Genomic DNA, 25090 nt, shown 5'->3' on the forward strand with positions numbered 1-25090 from the left:
AAGGACAAAGAGAAGAAACAGGCCTAGAGCTCACTTGGGCCAGAGCAGAGATGTGTTCAGTTTGTTTCATGAAAGCACCATGTAGGCTCTGTTTGGACGATCAGGAGAACCAGAGATCCTGGTGCTGGTGCAGCTGATTCGTGTGTGCGCCTGGTCATGGGAATGGCCAGAAGTCCCTGAGGCTGTGTTAGGTGGCTGTGTCATTCATAAAGAACAATGTGAACCCTCAGGCCAGATGCATGAGTTTGCCTGGACTTCCAAAGGCTGGAGAGACAACCTGTAGCAAGCAGAGGAGGGCAGAACATGTTCCCTTAAACCATGCTCCTATGGAAATGCAGGAATACAGTGCTGTTTCTGATGTGATGGGAGCCTTGCATGCTGGTTCAAGGCTTCTCATGCAGGACTTCTCATGGGCAGGACTGTGTTGCCCAGGAGAAGGTTTGACACAGCTTTGTCTCTTTATGTGCAGTGGCCCAGCAGTGCTGTTGGCAGTGCTGGCCAGACATTTTGTTCTCTTTCCATCTGGTCTGAGATTAATGAAGAGTCTTGCACTAACTTTGTAGGTTTGGAGTTAAGTGCAAAATGCTTTGCCTGTTGACCTGCAGAAGTCTGTGGCAGGACCAGGGGCTGCAGCTGAACCTCAGCCTCCTCTGCTCTTCGCCCCTCTGCAGTCAGTTGTGTTTGACTAGGAGCCAGGACCAGCAAGTGGGCCCTGTTGTGAGATACTGGTTGTTTGCTCTTCATATCCTATTTGCTGGTGAAAGCTGAAGGAAGTGTAAGGGCTTTAATTCAGCTCTAAAGCCTCCACTGGCTACTTGTGCTTTGCCAGTAATGTGTGAAGTGGGGAAAGGGGATTATTCAGCACCACTGGTCCCAGTCTTCAGTCTGGGAGCAGACTTTTGAGGACAGACCTCAACCCCAGGTCCTCGTTTGCTAAACGAGCTGGATCTAGAATTACAGCTGATTTGTTTCTCATTGAGAGCTATACGGTGGGACCTTCCTCTGTGGTCTGAGATAAGCTGCAGGTACCGAACTGAGAAATCCAAACTTGTTGCCACTTTTCAGGATGTGCAGTGAAGCCTGTCTGCTCTCTGCCTCTCTATGGCTTCCTGGGGAGCTGGAGAGAAAGAGGAGAGATTCCCCAGGCTCCATGTGAGGTGCAACTGTAATTCAGTCTGGGTTGCTGGACCCAGAGTCCGCTGTGGGCTGTTGAAGGAATATGTGCTCTGCTAGGGTTAAATGCTTACATGAAATCAATAGAAGTTTTATTGCCACCACGTGATGTCAGCTGGAACTCTGCCACCCATAATGGAAGCTGTGTTAGGCCTCCCCCCTCCAACTACAGGACAGATATATTGGTCTAGACAACTGAAAAATAGTGGTATATTGGGAGGCTGCGTTTTCATTATGTAAATGGGGCTCTACAGGAGGATTAATTGATTATTCAGTTACTATGGATCTGTCTTGGATGTCCTGGCAAGATGAGAGAACGTGATGGAAGCTCTCTAGTGGTGCTGTGTGGTAACACAAAGGAGCCCTTCAGCACCTGCTCCCCTCCAGGCAGCGCACAGCATGGGTGTGTTGCACAATGCTCTCCCTACAACAGGGATTGCTTCCCAGAATGGTGTAGGGGCCTTCATGCTTGTGACTGGTGACCACATCCTGGTACAGGCAACAAAATCTTGCAGGAAATAGTCAGAACCAACCTATTTCATGCTGTTTGGAGGGACTCACCTGTTGACCACGTCTTGCTGGTGGCAGCTGAAGACCATGCAGAGGGCACCTGAGTAAATACACTGCTGCAAGTGCAGAGATTTATCTCTGTTGAGATAAATCTGTTTTTGGAGACTTGCTCCTAGCTTCAACGTATTGTTTTAGCCCCGGCCCAGCAGGTGAATTATACAGAAACAGAGGGGAAAGATCAGCTGGGGGAAGAAGGCCACCATATTTCATGGGCAGCTTGAGAGCTCTTTAGAGTAGATCTTAGTGGACAATGTGATGCTCCAGGTGAATGTAGTACTATTTAGGCATTAAGGCTGTGTACACAGAATATTTTGAAGCATGGATCAGTTGCTAAGAGGAATGGCTGTTGAGTGGTTGGTGCTGTTGTTCTGCTATCTTTTCTCGGTTGTATCTGTGGCATTTTAAGTGCTGTCCTGTAAACATGCTGAGGTTTCCACTGCTGCCTGCATCACTGGGGTGTCCAGGTGTGGGGACAGATCTGGAGCAGCTCTGCTCCCTCCCTGTGGCCCTGGAGCATTGGGTCTTTTTGTGGGTAAGCAAGCAGGGCTATAATATCTTCACAACTAGATATATTCCTTCTGGCCGGATGAACACATTATAGCACAGGGAGTATTTTCTGACTCAGAAATACCTGTACTGCCCTCCCCAGCAGTGGGAAATAGACCTGTACACTCTGTTGGACTCAGGTTGCTGCAGGAAGAAAGGACAGCTGTGGTGAGATGGATGCACTCACTTTCTGCTGTCCTGCTGTGTGGGATATAATTGCTTTATCCTTCTCTGTTCTTCCAAAACCATTATGATATTGCTGCCCAGATCAAATTTTGTGAAGAACATTTTAAAACAAATCTTAGCCTTTGGCCTGAAATACATCACATGTGGAATGTTCTACAAACAATCCTGATATTTGGAGTCTGGGTGTGGAAAAGCTGTGATATTGGAAAAGTGGAAATTTAGATCTTTATGGGCAAGTGCAGATATTGGAACAGAGAGTGGTGTATCCCAGGTTTGGGTGGGAAACAACTCTTTGGGAATTGGAAAAGTTCTAGTGTTGAAAGTACAGTGCTTTTAGGAAGATGATGAAATAAGGAAGCTTGCTTCTATTTCCATGTCTGTAAAACAGGTGGAAAAATTAAAATTCAGCAATGTCACTAATTGTAACACACTCTTACAGAAAGTTTGCAGAGTGTCTTGCAATCCTGCTGAGAACAGGGCAAGAAACTTTCTGGAGGCCCAAGTAAGGACCAGAAGAGATGAGATTCTCCTTTTTCTATGAGAGGAGAACAAACTGTGGCCAAGTACCCCCTTTTTGGGGTGACAGAATTGCATGAGACTGCTGCAGTGGTAGCTGTGAGACGGCTTTTTACACGCATGTCCTGATGCTGTGGAGCCAATAGAGGAGACTAATTGTTAGACTGGCAGGTCTTTAAGTCGAGGCTTCCACTGAAATTGGAATATATATAATTTATTTCATTTATATTTGCTGCTCCTTTGTTCAGCATTGGCTGTGAAGAGGCAGGTCAGCTCATGCTTTGTGTTGCTGGTACATCTTGTGCAGCACAAGGCGTCTGTGCTCTTTTCCTGAAGTCACCAAGCTCCGACAATTTAAGTGCAGAAACTTTGCAGACATGAGGCTTGTTTGCAAGGCAGACATGCATTTCCACATCCTGTCTCATGGATTCCCGAACAAAGATGTTTACAGGAAAAAAAAAAGGCACTAATGCTATACTAGGAGGGGGGAAGCATAATGTATTCTTCAGATGTTAGTATGTCAGCAAAACGCCTGCAAACCATTCAGTAGATTAATCTTGTAGCTGGCCTAAAAGGAATGGATTTCTAGCCATAACTGAGATTGGGAAAAATTGATTTCCGTGTTCCTGTTGACTGAATAAGATGAAAACAACTGCCTTGGCACTCATTACTAGGCCAAGAATTCAGATCTCTGCTGCTGAACTGCAGAGCTGGGCTGAATTCTAGAACCAGCCCAGCTCAAGAAGTGATGAAAAAAGGGCTTTTCAGAAACCAAATCTTAAGTATTTCCCATGGTGGAAATGGGAGTTGCAGCAGATCGCAGCTGCTAAAATACCTGGTGGCTTTGTGTGGATGTGTGTCTGGATGCTTTGATCTCTCAGCCAGAACTATGAAGGCACTTCTGGTAATCAAAAGTGTGAGAATGGCTTGGTTTAGGTTGGACATTAGAAAAAGCTTTTTCACCTAGAGGGTGACTGGGCCCTGGAGCAGGTTCCCCAGGGTCACAGCTCCAAGGCTGCTAGAACTCAAGAAGCATTTGGACAGTGCTCTCAGGCACAGGGTGGGATTCTTGGGGCTGTCCTGGCAGGGCTAAGAGTTGGACTTGATGATCCTCGTTGGGTCCCTTCCAACTCAGGATATTCTGTGATTCTGATCTTTCTATATCAGAGAGCTGCTGCTGCAGGTGTGATACATGCCTTGCCACCTGGAGTCTGGCTATTATACTAAGCCCTTGAACAATCTCTTAAGCTCCTCATGATAACCACTGCTCTTTGGCACTCAATGGTCCATCGCATCCAGGTTTGGAAAAGGAAAATAGTGGGTGGTCTGTGTTACCAGAGTGTATGCCTTCCAGCGGGCTCCTCTGAAGTTGTTTCCTCTAGCTCTAGTGTAAAATTTCATTTCAAGAAGCAGTTCAAAAGAAGACATTTAAAATATGTTCAGGTTCTGTGGAAGGTACTTCTAAATTTACTGTTAAGAAACTCTTAGGAAGGGAGATAATGAGCTTATGCCATGGCTGAGTTGGTAATGCTCATTGTTTTCCCCGCCTCTGGCAAAAGACAGCAGAAAAGATGGGAGAAAATACTGGCTAGGACACGAGGTGACATCTGCAGGTGGGGCAGCCGTGACACACTCTCCAGACCCATCTGTGTTCCCTGTGTGTAGGGAGTCCCCAGCTGGTCTTTCCCAAGTTTCTCCAGGCCGGATGTGCTGCATCCTTCTGTTGGGGTGCTGTGTGGGAGAGCTCACCTCCAGCTCAGGGAGAGATGGGCAGCCATGATGCCAGGATGGCTCTGGCCCACCTTGATGCAGCTAGCAGCATCACATGAACAACTCCTGTACTCAGGAGAAGAGCAAAGCTAGAGGTCCTACCTGGGAAATATTTGCATCTTCTTTTTGATCACCACAAATGAGTAGTAAACAGGATCTCCTCAGTTAAACCTGGTACCCAATGCACCAACTTTGATTCATCCATCTCCAAGCATGACCAGGGATTAGGACATGTTCAGCTTGGCCTTTCTTTCCCACTTCTGTCTTGTTTTCAGTACAGTTGGAACAGTCTATAAAAATCCACCCAACCATCTCTTCAAATGCTTGGGACTGAGGGAGAAGATCTACACTTTGTTGTTACATTATTTCAGAAGCCTTTTTTTCCCCCCAGGACTGGTTCCCATTGGAGAACCTTTGTGCAGGAAGCAGAGAAGGCAAGGGACACAAACTCAGTTTGAGGTTCTGCAAATCCCAACATTTCCCATCTTGTGTTGTGGATTAGGCCAATGTGAAAAGGTAAATCCCTGTCCTGAAATTCCCTGGAATCATGGCAGCTTTTGACAGACTGCAAACAGATCACTTGATAACCCTCAGTCTTACTGACATAACTCCAAAAATATGCTGCAAAGTGTAAATAATAAATGTGTAGTATCTGCACTGGAGCAAGTAAACACCGGCTGATGTTGTCTGATATTTTACTGGCAAGGTGTCCTCGGTGATGCTCTGGCAGAATAATTTTCCAAGCGAGTGGCTCGCGTGACAGGTGGATGTGCTGAGCACACGCAGCCGCGCACGGAGCTGGATCTGGGAGTGGCGGGGCCAGCACAGCTCCATGCTGGAGATGGCAGCGGGAACACCACCATGGGTGCCTCCTGCTGGCTCCCAGCAGCTCGTCAGGGAGGTGTGAGGAAGTGCCTGGCAAGCTCACCCCAGGCTTGCTGACACGGGCGTATTGCTAAAAGCTTTCTTCCTGTGTGGTGTGGATGTATCAGTTTCCAAGGGTGAATGACATATGGATTAATAATTCATGCTGGAGGTATTGACTGTTGGGAGCTGATCTGAGAGCATCTGGGTGGAAGCTGTTAGGACCCTTGCCCTGGGTGAAGGAGCTTCCTTCCTGCTCAGGTGCTGCGGTTATGCAGGAAAGAGTCTCCCCATGGCAAGGTGGCTGCTGGTGTGCTACCAGATCCTCTCCAGACTGGCAGCTCTTGCAGCCAAGACTGCTCCTTTTTACCCAGACCGTGGTCCCATTCTCCTTTTTGGAATATTGCAAAGTGGCTGGAGAAGCCAGACTGTTGAAGACCAGCTTTCCATAGTCCATAACTTTCAGATGAACTCTTGTGCCTGCTGTGCCTGAAATGCTGAAATTTCTGAAATAGTTTTTGTGTTAGGGCGGTCCTCAGGATTGACTCTGCAGTTGCTGCTTGGGCACACTGTTGTGTGCAGGCACAGCCTGCAGTCTTCCCAAGGGGATTGCAAGGCAGGAAAGTGTACATTGGCTGACCTGACCCTGAAAGAGTAGCATCCCCCTAGAAATGGATGTGACTTCCAGGAACTGAGAAACCATGTTTTGCATAAATGTGAATTTTAAACAATCAAGTGTCTTTGTGTGCTGCTGTGATCCTGGATGGAGGGTGCCACCCTCATGCTGTGTGTTGTACCTGTTTGGCAAAGATTTTCCTTCCTGCCCACGTGGAGACACCAAAAAGTCTCCAAGGTGACCTTAGGGCTGTACAATAACAGTCTGCAATGTCTGTAGTCATGAGTGGCAGACAGAGGAGACCAGCGATGTGTGTCCAGGAATCCTGGGAAACTGCTCTCAGCTCTAGCAGTCACAGAGCTCCCCAAGATCTGTCTTTCCTCTCCCCTCATCCTGGTGCCCAGTGGAACATTGCCCTGACTGTCCCAAATAAGATGTAAAACTGAGCTGATGGGCTTTTGCAAGAAAAACTCTGTTAACAAGAGCAGGGAGGTTAACCTTGGATCCCTGCCCAAATTGAAGTGGATATAATCTCTAAATGGCTCATACCAAAATGAAATCCACTTATGAGGCAACGTGTCCCTCTCTCTTGTATAGTGCTGATGTGCTGAGCACAGAGGGGACAGAAACTTGTGGGTGAGGGAATTTTGTGCTGAATGTGTTAGGAAGAAAACCAGGCCTGTCTATCTGGGTGGATGCTCTGTCTTCTAAGAGATTCAACAAAATCAAGCTGGAATCAAGAAACTAAACCAACTTAGAATAGACCAGATTGTGGTTCCAGTCCCTATTTTGGTGGACTCTGGATTAGTCCTGAGCTGTGCTATCTTTTATGGGAACACCTTACTTGTGGCACTTTCTCTGGGTCAGGGTTGTGCTGTCATGCAGCTCTGCATGATGGACAATGCTCCAGGCTGGAACAAGACTCCAGAGCCCTTGGCTCTGGTGTTCCTCTGTCCACCTTGGTCAGGGGTAAAGCAGCTGGGGTCCTGGGGTCTGTGGTTACAAGGAGCCATGGGGAGGACCCACCATGAGTAAAAGCTGTCCACCAGGAGCCTGGGGAGCAGATATGTGCAGTAAGATGGAATAAGGTGGCGGTCTGCAGTAGCTGTGTAGCACTGGCTGCTGGGCTCAGAGGATGAAGAATTCTTGATGGTGCAAAATGTGCTGTAGCAACACAGGATCTCAGTGTGCCGTAGTCACCCAGCAGCACGGGACCAGGTTCTGGGAAGCTTCCAGCCTCAGCTTCACCAAACACGTGCTCTGGCTAATGCAAATGTTGCTTTGGCGATACTGAGAGGTTTCTCCCCTCCCCCCCCCCCCCCCTTAAAAAGAGCGTATGTTCTCACTACTAACAAGCAGGTTTGCAAAGAGTCTATTTTTAAGATGATTACAGGGTATCAGTAGCTGTTCCAGTGTCAACTGTCGGTTTTGTTTCCTTGTCGGCAGTAAACTGTTGGCAGGTTTGTGCACCAGAGGTTTACTTCTTCCCAGTTGTAATTGCACAGCACGGAAATTATCACTTGCTCTGTGCATGCCTCTGCTGGTTCATCCCTCTGAGCCTGCTGTTCGCGAGCAGCTCCTCCAAGCGCATCCCACCAGCTGAAGAGCTGTGTCGTGGCATCTCCTGCTGGCAAAAGACAAGGCCTGGGTAGATCTAAGCTGCAGAGATGAGACTGAATGTGCCGTCGTAATACAAGTGTACTCAAAACTGGTGCTTCCTGCTTTGTTGCACTGGGAGAGAGCCCAGAACCCTGCTCCTATCCCACTAAGACAATTGCAGAGATGATTTTTCGCAGGCAGTTTTCCCCATGTGCTGTATAAAATTATACCTGCAGCCCCAGCTAAGATCTTCAGGATGGGGAACAGGGATGATCTGGTGGCTGGGTGTCTGGAGAGCTGGTGCTCTTCAGCTTGTTCATGTGTCTGGCGCATAGCTCAGCCTTTCTGCATCTCAGATCCCTGTTTGCCTGGCCAGCAGAACAGCATGGCCAGACTCCACCAGGCTTTTCTCCACATGGCCACGGAGAATCAGAAGTCCTCTAATGGAATAAAGGATGTGAACATCTGCTACAGCCAAGGCTGTGTTGGCTAGAAAGCACTGGAGTGTTAACTGACGCCATCTCTTCCATCCTGCTCCCACACTGCTCAGCCAGAGGTGACTTATGGAGAAGGAAGCAAATAGGATCCTTTATTGAGAATTAAGGAAATAGCATCGTAAGCATGTTTTTGGTTTTTTTTGAGTCTAAGTAACCCCATGATTTGTGACAGCAGCTCTGCACACACAGGTGATGAGGGAGTGTAGTGAGAAGTGTCACCTAGTGGGAGGAGGGCTCAGAAGTTCCGTTCCTTACCCCGCAGGGCACATCCTGTAGGAAACAGCCACTTGAAGTACACTTACTCATTTTCCCTTGGCAGGAATGAGATGGTGACGATGCCGGGGTGTGAAGTCTGCTCCATGGCCTTCAGAGCAAGTCCTTGGCACACCTCTGGGTTCAGACTTGGCCTTCCCCCCCCATCCTGAAAGTTTCCAAGTGCCACTGAACTGATGGGAGAGAAACAATTGTTCTGTTTCCCGGGCTGACACCTCCTGCTGAGCATCCTTCCCTGCAGGAATGGCAGTTCTCTCGTGTTACTCTGGGGACATGCCGCCGTGGTGCTGATGGGACCAGACAGGATCCGTCACTGTGCTGATGTGTCTCCTCCACAAAAAATCCTAAATGACACCAGTGTCTGAGAGATGAGGAACAAAGGAAAAACCAATAAAAATATCTGCTCTGTTTGGTCCCCTCTGGTCATCTGTCATCCCAGTCTGGAGCGGAGACTGTGGAAGAGGGCTGGGGTTTTGGGGTTCTGGGGATATGAGATGGGTTCACTTTGTTCACCCGAGACCAACAAGCCTGGCAGGCCAGAACGCTGCTTCTGCTGGACTGTGGTTATGGAGTCTCTGTCCCTGGTTTTAGCTTGTTTTTTGGTGTACAGACTCCTCTGACTGGTGCCATAACCAGACCCTTGCAGTGGGGAAGAGGGGATGGGCTAGAGCTCGGTGTCACTGGTGCTTCACAAGCATCTGAAGGACCTTGCCAAGGTTGTGTGAATCTCTCTCCCTGCCCCAAGGTAAGATCATCTCTACCTCTGTCACTGCTGTACTAATCTGTTTTTAAGGACCCTTGGGGATACAGGTTACTCAGCCTCTTCTAGGACTTCTAACAAGAATAATGTAACAAACAGATAAAGTGTGTTGGGTTTTTTGTTTGCTTTTCTCCTTTGCCTCAATCTTTAGCCTGTTGTTTATGTTCTGTGGTGGCTATGGCTGAGGAAACATTTTCCTTCATGTTTCTAGGGGGCTGTTTGAAAGCTGCTCTCAGATCAGTGAGGACCAACTAGGATGGCTGTGCTCCTCTGCAATGTGTGTGACAGATGTGTCACCTCTGGGCTCACTCTCTCCAAATGGTCCATTTCTGTCTCAAAACACGGTGGCCAAAAGCAGAGCACCAGACTTATGATGAAAATCAGCCTTTAAGGTAAGAAGCTAAGATACTCTTGCTTGAACAAGATATATGGAGAACCTCTCTCATCTGAAGATGCTGACATTAAACCTTCAAGGCATCATGGCCTTAGCTCTTCAGAACACCTGTCTTGTTGGGCAGGCAGATTTCTCCCAGATGCGTTTTCTTGTTTAAAATTGTCTGGCGGAGTTTTTCCCTCTCTTTAAACAGCTGTTATTTCCAGCCTCAGCAGTTGAAGGTACTTTAAAATTGGGTGGGTTAGTGCTTGTGAAATAGTCTGGGCTGTTCATTTTCATGGGATTTAAGAGTGACTTGCTGTTCATGTCCTGAAAATTGTTTGTTTTGCCTGGAGGCCATTTTGCACAGGAGCTTAAATTGTTGGCTTGACTCTCCCTTTGTATAGTGGAGAGTTGTGTGTTCTATAACAACCTCTTCTTGTCCGTGATAGCAGCATTTTGGGACCTGCCCTAATCAGAGTTTTGAGTGGCACCACTCTGAAGTGTGCTGAAGCTGCCTGATTTGGAGGCAAAAGAGGAGAGATAGGAAAGCATGGATGCATCCAATTGAGGTAAGGAGACTACCAAATACAGGGCAGCCAGAGTACAAACATATGGATTATGTAAGCGTAGTTGGGCTGAAACCTTGCAAAATAGTCTTTCTGGCCTTGTAGGCTGTCCTCAAGCAAACGATTTTCTGTGGACCACTGAGTTATGAAGAGCTGGCTGAGCAGAAGAAAACACAACTTTAATTAAATTGAGAAAACAAAATATCCAGTTCTTTAAAAATGCCCCAGCCTCAGTAACTGCAGACCTGGAAAATAGACTTGAAAATAAGCAGCCAGTAGCTCTCACTAATTACACTGCAAGGCCACCACCTTCCCTTCCACAGGCAGGGGAAGCAGGCTGGGAACTACTGGTGTAATGACAGCAGAGCTTGTGGGGAAACCACTGGGTCTTGTCCTTGGGCAGCCCCAGTTAAGAAAGAAATATATCTGCAGGCTCCAAGTCCCCTGCCTGCTGCTGGGACTGCTCACTGGTGATGACATCTCAAATATGTTTTAATAACCAGTGCGTTAATAAGCGCTCGCTACTTCACCAGCTTAGATGCATCTCTTTAAATTTAAACAGAATTAGATAAGGTAGGGATATTATCAAATGCCCAAAGAACATTAAGCAGATATATTGGAGGCTTAAGAACTCTGCAGCAGATTGTTAAATTGCTCTAAATATTTCCCTACTAGTCTGGGGGTATTTAATTAAAACAACCCCTCTAGTCCTGTGCAACGTGCCTAGCAGGCTTACAAGCCCTGCACAGGGCAGGACCTTAATTGGCAGCGTTACCATGAAGCTGAGCCATGCTTGAGGACAATTTAAAAAACAACAGCCCCCCCCTCCCCACCCCACCCCTCAAACCACCCCAAGCCCCTCTAATTAGTGTGAGAAATGACGACAAAACAACTCCAACTGTCTCCAGTGACAGGTGCACAAATAACAAGGCTGATGAAAGATTTTGCAATTAAGATTGTGCTATGAAGATTAATGGGATATTTTCATAAACTGATGTAAGATTGCCTATAACCCAGTTGCCTCCATGTAACTCCATCTCCTTCTCACCAGCGCTTCTGTATCTCCTACTTTTCAGATTTCCTTCAAGCCTGCTTTCCAGGTTGCTGGGGGTTTTCATTCCCCCAGTACTTTTTTTTCAGGTGTCCCATGTTTCCTTGCATTTCCCTTCTCTTGCTGTGGCTGCTCTTGTCTAAATCTTGGGTTTCTTCTCTGTTTAAACTTCGTGGCTGGGGTGGAAATGGGGGTGTTGCCATGGGCTGTCCATGTGGTGTTGCTCTATCATGGGCTGTGTTTGTGGAGCGCAGGGCAGCGGATCACTGGAAGGTATTTTCCAGTGATCCACTTGTTAGGGATCCAGCTGCAAAGCACACGTCTGGCTCTAAAGCCATGTGTGTCCATCGCTTTCCAAGGCCCATGGGTCACATTGCCTGTGCTGCTTCCCAGCAATGTCTCCCTTGAGTGTGCAAGTGATTCTATTAACCCAGATTAAATTGGTACGACCACTGCCTGAGAGGAAGCATTGAACTGGCAGAGAAATAAACTGGGAGCTGGACCAGACACCCGTTCCCATGAATCTTTAAAAGAGGGGGATTTGTGCCTCTCACCCAAACCTGCTCTTTTCCCGAAGACATTTGCCTGTTGCTGCCATCATTGTGACTCCGTTACTCCTAATTGCCTCCTGTTATTCTTGGTATCTCCAAGGCAGACCAGTACACAGGGAATTTACATTTTTTAATCTAGAGAAAGCAATGACTGGACACATAGCCTCCAGTCCTGCTTTTCTTCTTCTCAGTTGCTGCCATACACCAGGTTTGATGTCCAGCTCTTCAGTCTGTCCATGTTTACTGGCTGCCCCTCCTCCCTGCCCTTGAGTTTCCTTCCTGACCTTGTCCTCAGTGGCTTTTAGCTGTGATTTTCCTGCGAGACCTCAGAGGGATTTGTTAGAATGGTGGTTAACAGGCTCTGGGCTGGATGTAAGGGGCATTAGTCCTGCCTGGCTGGAGTGGGCTTTTGCTTGCTGCATGCTTTTTCCCATTGCCCATCTAAATGATGTGTTAGAAGAGACACCTGGCCAAACCTGCAGCCCTGCTCCCCCCACGGCCCTCTTACCAGCCATAGGCCCCAGGGCTGCCCAGGACTTTCAGAGCTACAGGTGAATACTCCCATGCACAGGGATTTTGAAGTAATTATAGCTGGGGCCCCCAAACCAGTACAACCACAGTGTCCTGCCTGTTAACTCTGCTGGGGAAGCGTGTAAATAAGACCTCAGGGAGATGATGTTTGCCTCCTGATTCAGAGGCTCTCCTCTGTATTTCCCCCTGCCTCTATCCCTAGCAAAGGGGCTGTAAATGATTGTTTCTCACAGTTTGTGAACAGTCTTTAAATGAGAGTTAGCACAGGACAGTGGCTTGTCTCAGACATTTCTCTGTACAGATGGATGCTGTGCACTCCAAATTCTGACACCCTTTCTATAAGGTCCATGAAAAAACCTCGTGCAGCAAAAAGGCAGGAAGATTCCAGTCTCCTAAGAAAGAGGCATTAATTGGTTGTGGCAGAAATGTAGTTTTTCCTGAGAATGGTATGTGCCTGACAGTATTTCACTCACCAAAGCAAACAAGCAGAAATTAGGGCTTTCTGTCTCTTGTCCATGAGCCTTTTTGACTTGATATCTCCTTGTTGCTCCTCCTTTTAATTGCTCAGCTGTTGTCCTATTAGTGTCAATGCTTGGTGGGCACATGAGTTAGAGATGAGATGCTCTGGCTGGTGGTCTTCGAGGTGTCAGCCTGGATAAATACAGTGGTTCTTTCTGTTCTCTCAAATCCCCTTTCCCACTCCCTCCTTACCTTTAAGATGCTGGAAAAAGCCAGGGAATGTTAGTGCAGGCTGTAGGTGTAGCCTTCCCTCCCAGGCCCTTGGCTTGCTGGTCCTTGCAGCCCCACTCCGTGTGTTCCCATCATGAGTCTTTGCTGGGTCAACTCCAGAGCTGAGATTATGCTGGAGACCAGCATAAGGTTTCTGCAATGAGATGATACTTCTTGGTTTGGGATTATCAGGACCTTGCAGACTTGAAAAATGCCCAGAAAACTTTCCTGGCAGAGATGCTGCTGTGGTCCTGCCTCACTGGATGGGCAGATCTGCAGCCTGACCTCTTGGTCTTGTGCTTTCACTTCATGTTTGTGTGGTGGTCCTGAGTGGCTGGCAGTGAGATGGCTGGCTGGCTGGCTGGCTGTGTGCTTTTTATTCCCTCTCACTGTCCTGGTGATGGCACTGATGCTCAGTTCCAGCAAATTAACCTTTTGGGGGAAGTCTCCACCTTATTAGCTTCTTGCCCTGACTGCTAACACCTCCCCAGGAGGTTAATGCCTCCCAGTGATCTGGAGCAGCCAGGTAGCCTGCCTTTTGGTGGAGGTGGGTATGTAGGATTGGGAGGCATCAGAGGGCAGATGTACTTTCCAGGTTGAACTATCCTCTGCTGCTGCAGTCTGCTGGGAAGTGCTACCCATGAGATTGTCCTTGGAAAACTCTTCTTGCCAAAAGCAGCACAAAAACGCTTTCTTGCTTCCTGGAAGAAGCACTGATGGTGCCAAACCCAGCCTGCCAGGGAGCAAGGCCCATTGCCCTGGTGGCCTGTGGTTCTGCTGTGACCTCTGTGACTGCCTCCCTCTTTGCCCTGGGGAGCTCAGAGCAGTGCCTGGTTGACTCTCTCTGCTCTGTTGGGAGCTGGGGACAGTCCAAATGGATGTGCCCTGGCCCAAATGGCCCCTGCAATTAGTGCCAAATGGGTCTGAGCAGACACTGGAGCAGCACTGTAAGAGATGTCGAGATGCAGCAGCAGAGCCTCACGGACCCCTTTGCTTACTCCACAGCCTGGATGAGCCAGAGATCCCAAAGAATAAGCAGGATGCAGCCCTGCCTTTAGAGATGCTTTGAAACAAGCAAACACGTGGGTGGGAAGGGATTTTGTGTTGCAGGGCGGATTTAATGCCCGGTATTTTATAACCTAAGTGCCTTTTACCGACATGATTTTACTATCCCCTCCCATCTTAATAGCTATTTTATAAATATTATTATGAAGAAGTCTTGGTGGTAATGCTAAAGGGAAGCTGGGCTTTGTTTTATCTGAATAGCTCTTGCTTCCAGCTTGGGATAAGGGCTGTAACACTGCAGAATGAAGCTGGGCTGGAACAAAAGGAAATCTATTCATTAACTTAAATTGTAGTAATTTTAGCGTGACCCAAGAGGAGTCTGGTGAGTCTAACCCTCTATTTCCCCACATCCTTCCTAGCAAGTGCCTTTCTTTCTCACTGAGGTTTGAGAGCTGACTCACTTCCAGACTGGAGTGAAATCTGGGGTGGGTATTTTTTATTCTGTAAGATTAGAGTCAATGCTGTTACAACAATTACAGCGGAAAGAGAAATGATTGCCATTGTTGATTTTAATGTGTGAAAGCTGAACTTAAGTTATCCACTTAACAACTTTATAGTTGCTGGATTTGTTTTTCTTTTTGTTGTTATGCTCAGTCACAGATTTCTGTAAATGCTGCTGCTCATCTAGGGTAGGAATCCAGCTGAGACCTTGACTGCTTGATCCCTTATCATGTTAGTGATTCTTTTCTAGGGATGTACCTCTGGGTTTTTTTAGGACTTGGTATTTTGTGGTGAGGGTAAGAGGTCAAACCAAGACTTAAGGGAAGAGAGGTGTGTCTGTTTGGAGCAGACTGAAAGGGTCCTGCTGGTGCCAAGGCAGGTGAGGAGTCCTGGTCCCTGGCCTCCTGCAATGTGATCAGGGTTGCAAAGAGACCTGGACCTTTCCATGGGCCAAAGCCAGAGCTCAACCTCCCTTGGCAAGTTTTTATTGCTGGATGCTGGTTTTTGGTTTTTTTTAAATTTTTCATTTCAGATTCAGCTACAGTTGTGAAAATGAGTGGACAGAGGAATAATCCAAAGCAAGAGGAGGAGTTTTGGCAGGGCAGAGGGCTAGAGGGTTGGGGATGCAGGAAGTCACAGGTATCTCTGCCTTCTCTCAGTTCCCCAGTCTGTAAAATGGAGCAAAGAGGTTGATAACTTACATAAGAGCTACTGGCATACAGCATTTTGTAAAGGCTCCCAAAAAACCTTCTGGATGGCAAAGCACAATGAGAGCACAGACAGCCTCATCGCTCAGACAGCAAACTCCTACATGTGAGAATGCGAGCCGGGCGTTTGACGTAGCTGCTACCCAAATGCCAGCAGGTGACGAGCAGATGGGGCTGCCGGGCGTTTGTCTGAGGTCTGCCTGAGCAGAAGGTGGAGGGGGAGTGGAGATCTGAGTGCTGGGGCTTTTTTGTTTTTTTTCTCCCTTGTGTGTGTTGTCAAAAGCTGACACGTGGTTCTCACCAAAGATAAAAAATAGAAGCCGTTGGCTTGCGCAGAGCTGTGGCGTGGCAGTGCTTTATCTGGGAGCTGGGATGTCATGCTCTTCTGGTTATTTATAGGTAGCAGGCAAACCTTGGGAGAAGGATGGGAAGACCAAAATGTCAAAAACATTTCATGTGGTGGTTTTGGGCCATGGCGGTGCCCACTGGGAACCCACCCTGGGTTTTTTCCTAATGGGTGCCTCCATCAATCTTGCAAGGACTGACACGAGGAGGAGAGTCCATCTTCAGAAGGGCTCTTCTCTCTGATCCATGTGTGTGACCTGCCTTGGGGGCAATGTGGATTTAAACACACAGGGAAAGAGATGGAGGGATTGAAGGAGCTGATGAAGAGCAAAGGACATAGGCAGTGAGCAGCCAGATTGATGTGTGGTGTTTTGGGAGTGGGGATCTCCTGTTCTAGTGGGGGAACCAGCAGAGCAGTGCATGTACCAGAAGGTTGTGTCTTGCTTCAGTCTGGAGTCGTTTCTCTTACAGCCTTTTGCTGTACCCTGCATGGTCCCAGTCATCTTTCATGGTGCAATTTCCCATACTTCTGTTGTTCCTGAAATCCCAGCTACATGCCTCAGTACAGCCCTCAGCTTGGAAGGGAATTGGGTATTAAAAGCCTTGAGATGCTGTGGTGGGCTGACCCTGGGTGGGTGCCAGACACCTACCAAAGCCTCTCTCTCACTCCCCTCTGCAACTGGACAGGGGAGAGAAAATACAACAAAGGGTTCATGAGTTGAGGTCTGGGAAAAGTCACTCACCAAATACCATCATGGGCAAAAACAGACTCGAATTAGAGATATGCATTGGATTTGTTACTAACAAAATCAGAGGAGGATGATGAGAAGTAAAAATAGACCCTAAAAACACCTTCCCCCCACCTTATATGCTGAGCGTGATGTCACACAGTCTGGAATATCCCTTTGGTCAGTTGGGGTCACCTGTCCTGGTCTCCTACCAGCCCCCCATGTCCCCTCACCAGCATGGCCATATAAAAAGCAGAAAAGGCCTCAGCTCTGTGCAAGCCCTGCCCAGCCACAACGAAAACATCTCTGTGTTCAGCACAAATCTAAACACAGCCCTGTACCAGCCACTGTGAAACAAAACTCTACCCCAGCTGAAACCAGCACAGATGCACAACTCTGAAATCTGGTTCCCACCACAGATCCCTCTTGTCGCTTCACCCTGCTCAGCTCTGACACAGGACAAATCAAGGCAAGAGGGTGAGTCTGAGAATCCAAACCCCCTCCTGCCTAGAAACATGGAGAAACACCCCGTGCTTTCCTGGGAAGGCATCCCTGCCCATCCAGGGCTGGGAACAAAAACCAGGATCCCCTTCGGACTTCCCGATGGGATTGTCCCCCTCTGTCCCTTTCCTTGTAACAATTTGTGAGCCTTTGAGAATGAGATGCTCACAGGTTCTCAGTGTTGGCATTGATGTGATGGGGACAGGGGCCACCACACCTGGTGGTGGCTGGGAATAGGAGGCGAACAATTACAGCTGAAGAGGTTATACAGCATTGTAATCCCGAAAAGAAACATTATGATTCATCATTCCTGATGTAATGTCATCTGTTTAATAAAGCCGTAACTCACTCTGGGCTCATTTTTAATGGGGCTATTTAGGTAATGGTGTTGGGTTTTCTCTTTCCCGACCTCCCCCCACTCTCATACTAAGTAGGATTTGGACTGAGCACTTGGAAAGAGCTATTGGAGCCGAAGACTTTTTTTATATTTACAATATCTTTCAAGCCATAGCTGAATGGGGTATTATTTATGTCAAATCACTACTTACCCTGAAATACGGGGAGAAGAAAAGCCAACAGCTGGATATGGTAATGAGTAAATAAACCATGTGTCTCTTTAATGATAGGGACATGAATTTGTGCCACATGGGGAAACGGCTGGTGATAAGATGTCTTTGACTGGGGCTGACCACAGAACAAGGGCACCCCAAAATTTATGTGGCTGGAGGGCTCCCTTGGCAGCTTGCTGGGAAGAGCAATGGTCTGATGGTCTGAGGTTGACTTCACTGACTGTTCTCTGCAGGGGTGTTGTCCACATGCAGGCACAGCAGAATTTGCTACCTCCAGCCTGGTGGCACAGTGTGATTCTTCCCACGAAAACCTGGATTTGGTTTCTGTGGATGTCTTGGAAGCACAGAGTTCTTAAAAATCCAGAAAGGTCGTTTTAGGAAGAAGTGGTGGGAGGGAAAGTGACTGTGACACAGTCCAGAAGGAGAGGCTTTGAGTGTTCTTGTTGTCTGTTTTTTTTTCAGGGTGATTTTCTCTGTGTGTGGAGAGAAGCATGTCTGGGAATGGACATTTTGAATGCAGGTTGCTTGAACACCTACAAGTGACATCAGTTGTCTGTGTCCTCAGCAGAGCAGAGTGGCAGGAGTCTTTCTGTCTCTGGGAATGTGCTACAAGGGCAAAGCCACAGAGTGAGTGACTGATGCAAACTGTTCAAGGAGAGGGGAGATGTCGAGGGGAATTGACTGAAGACAGTGTTGAAGTAGGTATGACAACACCAAATTTCTTTATGTGTTCAGTTTCCTGAACAAGGGGCAAAGAGTTGTTTTCATTTTGTGGCATATCGGAGTTTGTGTGAAGTTTTGGTGTGAGGTAAAGCTTCTACTACAGCCCTTATTCTGCAGTTGAGTTCCACACACCTGGGCATGTGCAAACTTGGTGGGAGCTCTCAAGGCTGGGTATCCCCCTGTGCTGTGTGGAGTGGAGGCATGGGGCAAAAAGTCCCTGTCTCAAAGAGCTGATGCACCACGGGTTGAACACTGAGCTGGAGCCAAGTGGGCCCATTTCTCTTGAAGTCAGTTGTGTGCCTGGCTCTCTATGCCTGTAAGAAAAATCAGAACTGCCAAATTGGATGGATCATCTCTGATACAGCAAACTCCTCTTGACAGTAGCTAAGAGCAGTTGCTTTGGGAGTGTATGAGAGCTGGGCATTTATGGACAGATCCTTCCCACTATATCTACCTGGCTTTGACGTAGGGACTGTCCTAAATAAAGGAGTCTCTTAATGTCAGAAGAGACTTGACTTTCTGCATGAGAATTACTTAACCTTTTGAAATTAATGTGTTCATCGTGCGTACATTTTATTGAAAAACCAAGTCATCCCTGTCCTCTGCCACAGTCCTCCTGAAAGGGAACCAGAACTGTAACTTGTTAGAGCTGCTTCTAAGATGCTTTAACTTGGTGTGAAAGTGACATTAGAAATGTTGCACCTTGCCACCCAGAGATTGCTTAGTTGACAACCACACATGAGAGCCAAGAGGCTTTTATTTGAGAATGTGTTGTTTTATCCATATATTTTTGTCTACTTCAAAAAGTGAGGTAACTGGTTTTAAGAATCCAGAAATTAAAATAAAAATAACCTCAAGACCTGGACAGCTTTTGTGGTTGGCTGCACTTTGTATTTTTCCCCCGGACTTTCTAGATGGAAACACCCTGTCATTTATCTATCTCTCCTGTTATCATATCTGGAGCAAGAAAGGAAACAAATAAGGAAACTTGGGAAAAAACACCAAGCCACAACAAAAAAAAACCCCATAAGCGCCTTAAAATATCCACTGCTCAAAGCAGTTTCTACTTTTGTCCCATCCGGTGGTAATTTATGGCAGTGGAATCAGACGGATGCGGGAGCCAGCCCGCTGCTCTTTGGAGGAGCCAGGAAAGGCAGAGGGTTGGGAAGGTGAGTCCTCTCTGGAGGAGAACAGTGGTTTGTGTGCTGTGGGGTCACCAGGCTTCCTGCAGGTTTCTCTACTGTTTCTTTACAGGCTGGGTCTCCCATGTGACTCCTGCTGAGCTGCGTCCTGTTTGGACCATGGGATTTGATGCTCCATGGACCTGAAAGGAAGGTCGATGGATGTCACATGAAGATGCTTGGACTCTCACCCAGACTGAGGAGGTGAGCTGATATCTGGTGATGAAATGGTTAGTGAGGTATCATATGCTACAGCTTTGGGAGAGGTAATGGATTTAATATTCCTTGCTTCTGCTTCCTTCTTTGTGCTGGTCCTCACCTACAGAACAGGGGTATGGTTTTCATCTGCCTCTTGAAGAGTTTTAGATCTGACATGTCCAACGGCTGAGACTTTGGCAGGGGGATTTTTGCCAATTTCCCTGTAGACCTTCAAAATGCTCTTTGCTCTTGGTCTAACTTGGTGTAGCTTGGCCTGAACACCTGTGCTCACGTCAAACACCACCTAATTCCACCCATGGGTTTGGTTTGGGCTCTTTGGAGCAGAGGGCTGGTCTTCATTACTCCAGCCCTGTGTAAGCAGCTTTGCTAAGGAACATCTTTGGTGTAGTAAGAGGAAATTGTTTCTGCCTGCCTTTCATGTCTGCACTATCACTTGAGGAGCCCGTCCTGCAAACTGCCAGGACTGTGCTCACATGGCTTAGAGCAGGAACCAAAACCAGTGTGCCTCCTAAAACAAATACCAAAAATCTCATCTCATGAATGCTGTTGAGAATGTGAAATATGTGGATAAATCATAATGTGGTTCATGGGGTCAGCAGAGAAGGATAAACCTGCCATATACAGATGTTCCAGGCAATAAAAAGGGCCTGTAAAGAAAAGCCTCTTGTTGCCAGGGAAAGCCACAAGTGCAGAATTGAGCCGTGCCTGGGGCCTCCCGCTTTCCTGGGAAGCAGGGAAGGGGTTAAGTGTGGAGCCGAGCGCTCAGCTTGCTCTGTATTATGTCCAGGTGGCATGACGTGTGAACAGACGAAAGATAAAAATCACAGTGGATAAAATCACAGAGGAAATGGCTTTGTCTGAGCCCAGATCACGACGCCTTGCGCTGACCCCGCAACCTGAGCTCCATCAGTCAAGTTGTCCTTCCCTTGACTTCTCACCCCATGCTCTGCTGCTGCTGCTATTCCATAAAAGAGGAGGGTGGTGGGAGGAGGGGAGAGGCGGCTCAGCCCGATGACTAAGAGGGTCCGAGGACACAGGTCAAGTTCTTTCTGCTGGAGTCTGGAAGGGAAAGCTGAGTACTCTACCAGACCCTGCTATAAAATGATCTTCCCCATAAAAGGACTGAAAAGTAACTGGGAGGCGAGTGTGGTCCTGTCCTGCCTTGGCTGGGGATGGGGGTGGTGGAGCAGAGCCAGGCTGTCCCAGAGCCACAGAGCAGTAGCAGAGTCAGGGCCTGGGGCTTTGCTTGGAAGGCAAAAGGTCTGTGACTTGTCTGTCAGTGGGTCCCTTCCCACCCAGCTGTGTCATCTCTGCTGACAGGAGGCCAGGGAAGAGACCAAACCACCCTGGGTAAGGATGTTGTTGCTGTGCCCTTGGTGCTTGATCACCTTTGAGAAAGAAAGAAAGTCTTTGAGGGCTTGGATCAACTCTGTGGGCATCTCTGGGGGGAATAAATCTCCTCAATCTCCTTCATCAGAGACAGGTGGCATCAGTGACTTAAATAGTGTGCCACTGTCCCAGAGCCAGGCAGCCACAGCTGTGGGGACAGGCACTCTCCAAGCTTCGCTTTCAAAGGAGCCATGTTCACTGCAAGGGCTGGAGGATGCTGGAATTTGCTCCCTTTGTCTGATCCAAAAGTGCCTAGTTTTGGGGGAAGGCCTTCTGGGCATGCTGCATAAGACATCTGTTTTACAGGGTGTTTAGGATGGGGCTCAACTCAGGCTTCCCAAAACTGGGAGGGGCTGGGAAGTGGTTCCCAGTGGTAGCTGGCCGAGTTCCCCTGCCCTGATTATCTTTTGCAGCCCTGGGATTTGAGTGTGTTACCAATGACACTGTGCTAGGGCAGTAAGAACTGGAAGGGAGTTTTTAGGTGATTAGACTGTAAATTGCTCTGTACATTAAAAAAAAGTGCTTTGTCCTTTCCTGTGGTATAAAGATGCAGGAAGCCATAGCTCTGGTGACTTCATGCCTGTATGGAAACTTGTATTTTCAATGCACCTTTACCTAGTTCCCTGTGTATTTTAGTTCAGTTTAATTTAGCATGGTTTAATTGGAATTTTTGCACCAGAATGACCAAGCTGGCACCCCCTGAGCTGCAGGTGGGCTTTGTTTGTAGAGATGCCTGCAGAGGTACTGAAGACTGTCACTGTCCCTGAGTTGCTGGGAACAAAGAGAGAGCTGTGGCAGTAACATGCTTGGGCATCAGGTGGTGGGAGGCCTTCAGGCAAAAGGGGAGTGTGGTTGAGTTTGGGTTAAGCATCTGCTGAGTCTGCTGCCCTGTCTGTGTGAAAATCATGCAAAAGGACCCAAAGCCCTGAAGTCAACAATATGCCATGACTAGCCGTCCTAGGGCTGGGTGCACCAGTGGTGATGCCTGGGGCTCCTTTGGAAGGTGAAGGTTTAAAAAGCCTGCTCCTTTTTGGAGCACTGTTCCCTTGAGGCTGTGATTGTGATTGTTGCCTGCTCAGAGGAGAATACAGTGTTAGGGTGGGCACCTCCAAGACAGAGACATGACCTGCAACAAGGAGGATGATGTGTCCATTAAATACTGATTTAGAGCTTAATGAGCATCACACCCCTGCCTCCCCTTGCTATGAGGAAGGTCAGGGTATAATGACCAGACCCAGTCTGAGAACAAGGTGTGTCTTGGCTTGACAGCATCTCTTGTGCCTTTGACAGCATGTATGGCTCAGAAAATGCAAGCAGTTGTTGAGAAGACTGAGACTTCCTTGTCCTGGCCAGGAAGGGGTATCCCAGGAGCACACACTTCAGCAAGGACGTGGGGAATGTCCACACAAACATACATGACTTTTTTGGGAGGCAAGATGCTTGTCTGTGAGCAAAGACACCTCCCTGTGTGGCAGATGGGGCACCTGCATTTTGGGTTCACAGCAGGATCTGTGGGTTGTCTCCTACTTAGTGAGCAGACAAGGAAGCAGCCCAGCTGTGTGTGTCTGCTCCTGGAGAAGCTGGAGAGCATCACCACTCCTCCTCCCCAGGGAAGGCAGCTCTGTGGCACGACCTCCCACCTGGGGAAACAAGATCAGCAAATGACTCCTAAGTAGCATGTCCATCACTGTCAAATTGACCATGGATGTCAAGCGTGAATCGGCTGTCCCTGTGGCGTGGCCAGAGCCAGCCCCTTAGCTGGCTGAGCCAAGCTGTGCTGACTCCCTGTGATAGCATTTTAATGTGAGGAATGACAGAGGCCTCCAAGTTAATGTCTGCAGAGAGGTGACAGTTTTGAATGTCAGCCAAAGTGGAAGGCCTGCCTGGAATTTCGCAGAGAGGGAAGAGGATGGGCATGAAATTAGCCCAGGCAACCATGTCTGCTGGCAGCCTCGTGGCGCTGATACCTAGTGCTCCCAAAAGCTGACAGCCTAAGTGGAACTTTCCCCTTGGACCTCAAAGGGCCACCTACATGTGGCTCTTCCCAGGAGTGTCTCCAAGGACTGCAGAAGGGATTTGAGCCTGGAGCTCTGCGTTGCACTCTTATGAGGACCACTGGGATATGGAAATGGAGACAGAAATGCCACTCTGGCGATAGGAGGTGGAGATGAGATGGGAGCCAAGCTGGTGTCTGCCCACCATAACCAGTGCGTGTATTCAGACGAAGCCTGGCTCTCAGGAGCTTGGCTGGCTGCCTGAACAGCCCCATGGAGTCCCACAAGGAAGGCACTCTTGGTGGTTAAAATCTGATGGCAAAGATCATCCAAGTAATTCTTAAACAGCTATTCACGAGAGGGAGCAAAATCCTCCTGATGCTCCTTGTGCAGATGAGGAGATTACCAGTACAAATCAGCCCATCACAAATGAGCAGGTATTCCTGTCCCCTTCCCCAGCCTTAGGCCAGGGAGCTTGCCTTGCTGTGCCTCAGTTTCCCTCCTCTCCATGGAAATAAAGTCTGGGTTTCTTTATGGAGAAATGTTGGAAAAAATAAATGGTTTCAGGGTTGCAAAGGGCCTGAAGACTGCAGGTGGGAGGCATCCCTGAAAGGAGACGAAAGCAATGACAAGATACTGAGCACGGCCAAGAGTTAGGCTGGATTTATTAAAGAAAAAATGAGGGAGATGTCTGTGGTCAGCTTGATAAATCATCTCCCCCTCAAAGCTGTGTTTCTGTGTTATTGTTTGCCTGCAATGAGATCTTGACAAACTCTTCCCTGGGCTCAGGGGCTAATTGCCGAGTTCACAGAGTTGCAGATGGTCTTCCATGCTGTCATCTGAGCTGGGACTGGGCTGAACTGGCTGTAGACTAGCCATTGGGAAACCATTAATGTGTCTGTTTGGTAATGCAATACAGGGTACAGTATTTCCTTTTAAGTCCAGTAGAGCGCAAACTCTTCTATTCATTGGCAACCTTCAAAACAGGGAGAAGAGTCTATTTCTGTTTGTGTTCCTTGCGAAATCCTGTCTGTTGTGTGCAAAACGGTTTTCAGAAACCTGGTGTTGGATGGCCAGAAGATCAGGAAGGAGATGCTCTGCTTCTCCTTGCTGCAAAAGCCCAGGGAGGAGGGATAAATGTTTGTTGTCTCTGTTCCAGCAAAGCCATGACGTGGGAACTCTGGTGGCCTGCTGTGACCCTGTGACACTCTGACTACAATATTTGGGAAATCAGCTTTGACACAAGAGAGCTTTGTGAGAGAAATTGCCTGATTCCCAAAGCAGGATTTTGACTGGGAGCTGTTTAAATAGAAATCTGTCTTTCTATTTGGGAGTAGATAAAGCAGTGTAAGGAATGCTATCAGATAAATGTAGTTGGCTTATGAGGAGGAGGATTGTAGTGGGCAAATCTCTTCAGAAAATGTCTTCTGGGTTTTGGGAGGTCCTAGGGATTCCAGGACCTGCTAACCCAGTCTCTGTATTGCTGGGATAGCACCCCAGACTAGGCTGAGATGATGTTAAAAGAAGTAGTGAATTGTGGCTGCTCTTCTTGCCAGGGTTTCACCTCCAGCTGACTACAACCATGTGGAAAAGGAGATGAAGGATTTTTCCACCTCTTGTTTGAACATAAGAGTCCTGCTTTGTTGTTGCACTGAGGGCAGAAGTGTGGCTGCAGGCTAGTTACACAAATAATAACCCCACCAGAACTCCTCACAGATATGTCAAATATGCATTATATGTAAAAAACAAACAAAAAACCCCACAAAAACTCCCACCAGAAAGCCAACACACCCACAAACCAAAAAACACTTCCGAAGTAAAATAAAAAGTGAACTGCAGACACCCTAGTTCTCACCACCCCAGAAGTTCAAGTTACTGTTGGCTGGTTTTAGCTGGATACTGAAATAAAATGGTATTGGTGCTGAGAAAAGCCTCTTAAAATAAGGAGAAGGTCTAAAGCAAATTTTAAATTCCTTACTGTAAGTTTAATGCTGTCTTTAAAGGCCTGGGCAATTGACTGGAGAAACGTTGGGCTTTGTTTAACTACATTTCTT

General features: G+C 47.8%; 1 long non-coding RNA gene across 1 annotated transcript in view; it reads left to right on the top strand.

Moving 5' to 3' along the window:
- Positions 1 to 25090, top strand: part of LOC121665473 — a 92014-nt gene that overhangs the window by 42998 nt on the left and 23926 nt on the right. Inside the window, exons 3-6 of the long non-coding RNA XR_006016370.1 lie at positions 9582 to 9762; positions 10196 to 10315; positions 17993 to 18232; positions 19508 to 19638. This is a non-coding gene — a long non-coding RNA (uncharacterized LOC121665473). The remainder of the gene's footprint in view (positions 1 to 9581; positions 9763 to 10195; positions 10316 to 17992; positions 18233 to 19507; positions 19639 to 25090) is intronic.

The sequence above is a fragment of the Corvus kubaryi genome, unplaced genomic scaffold, assembly GCF_017639235.1.
Source record: "Corvus kubaryi isolate FWS band 111438036 unplaced genomic scaffold, C.kubaryi_AGA036_p1.0 37334, whole genome shotgun sequence".
NCBI lineage: Eukaryota > Metazoa > Chordata > Aves > Passeriformes > Corvidae > Corvus > Corvus kubaryi.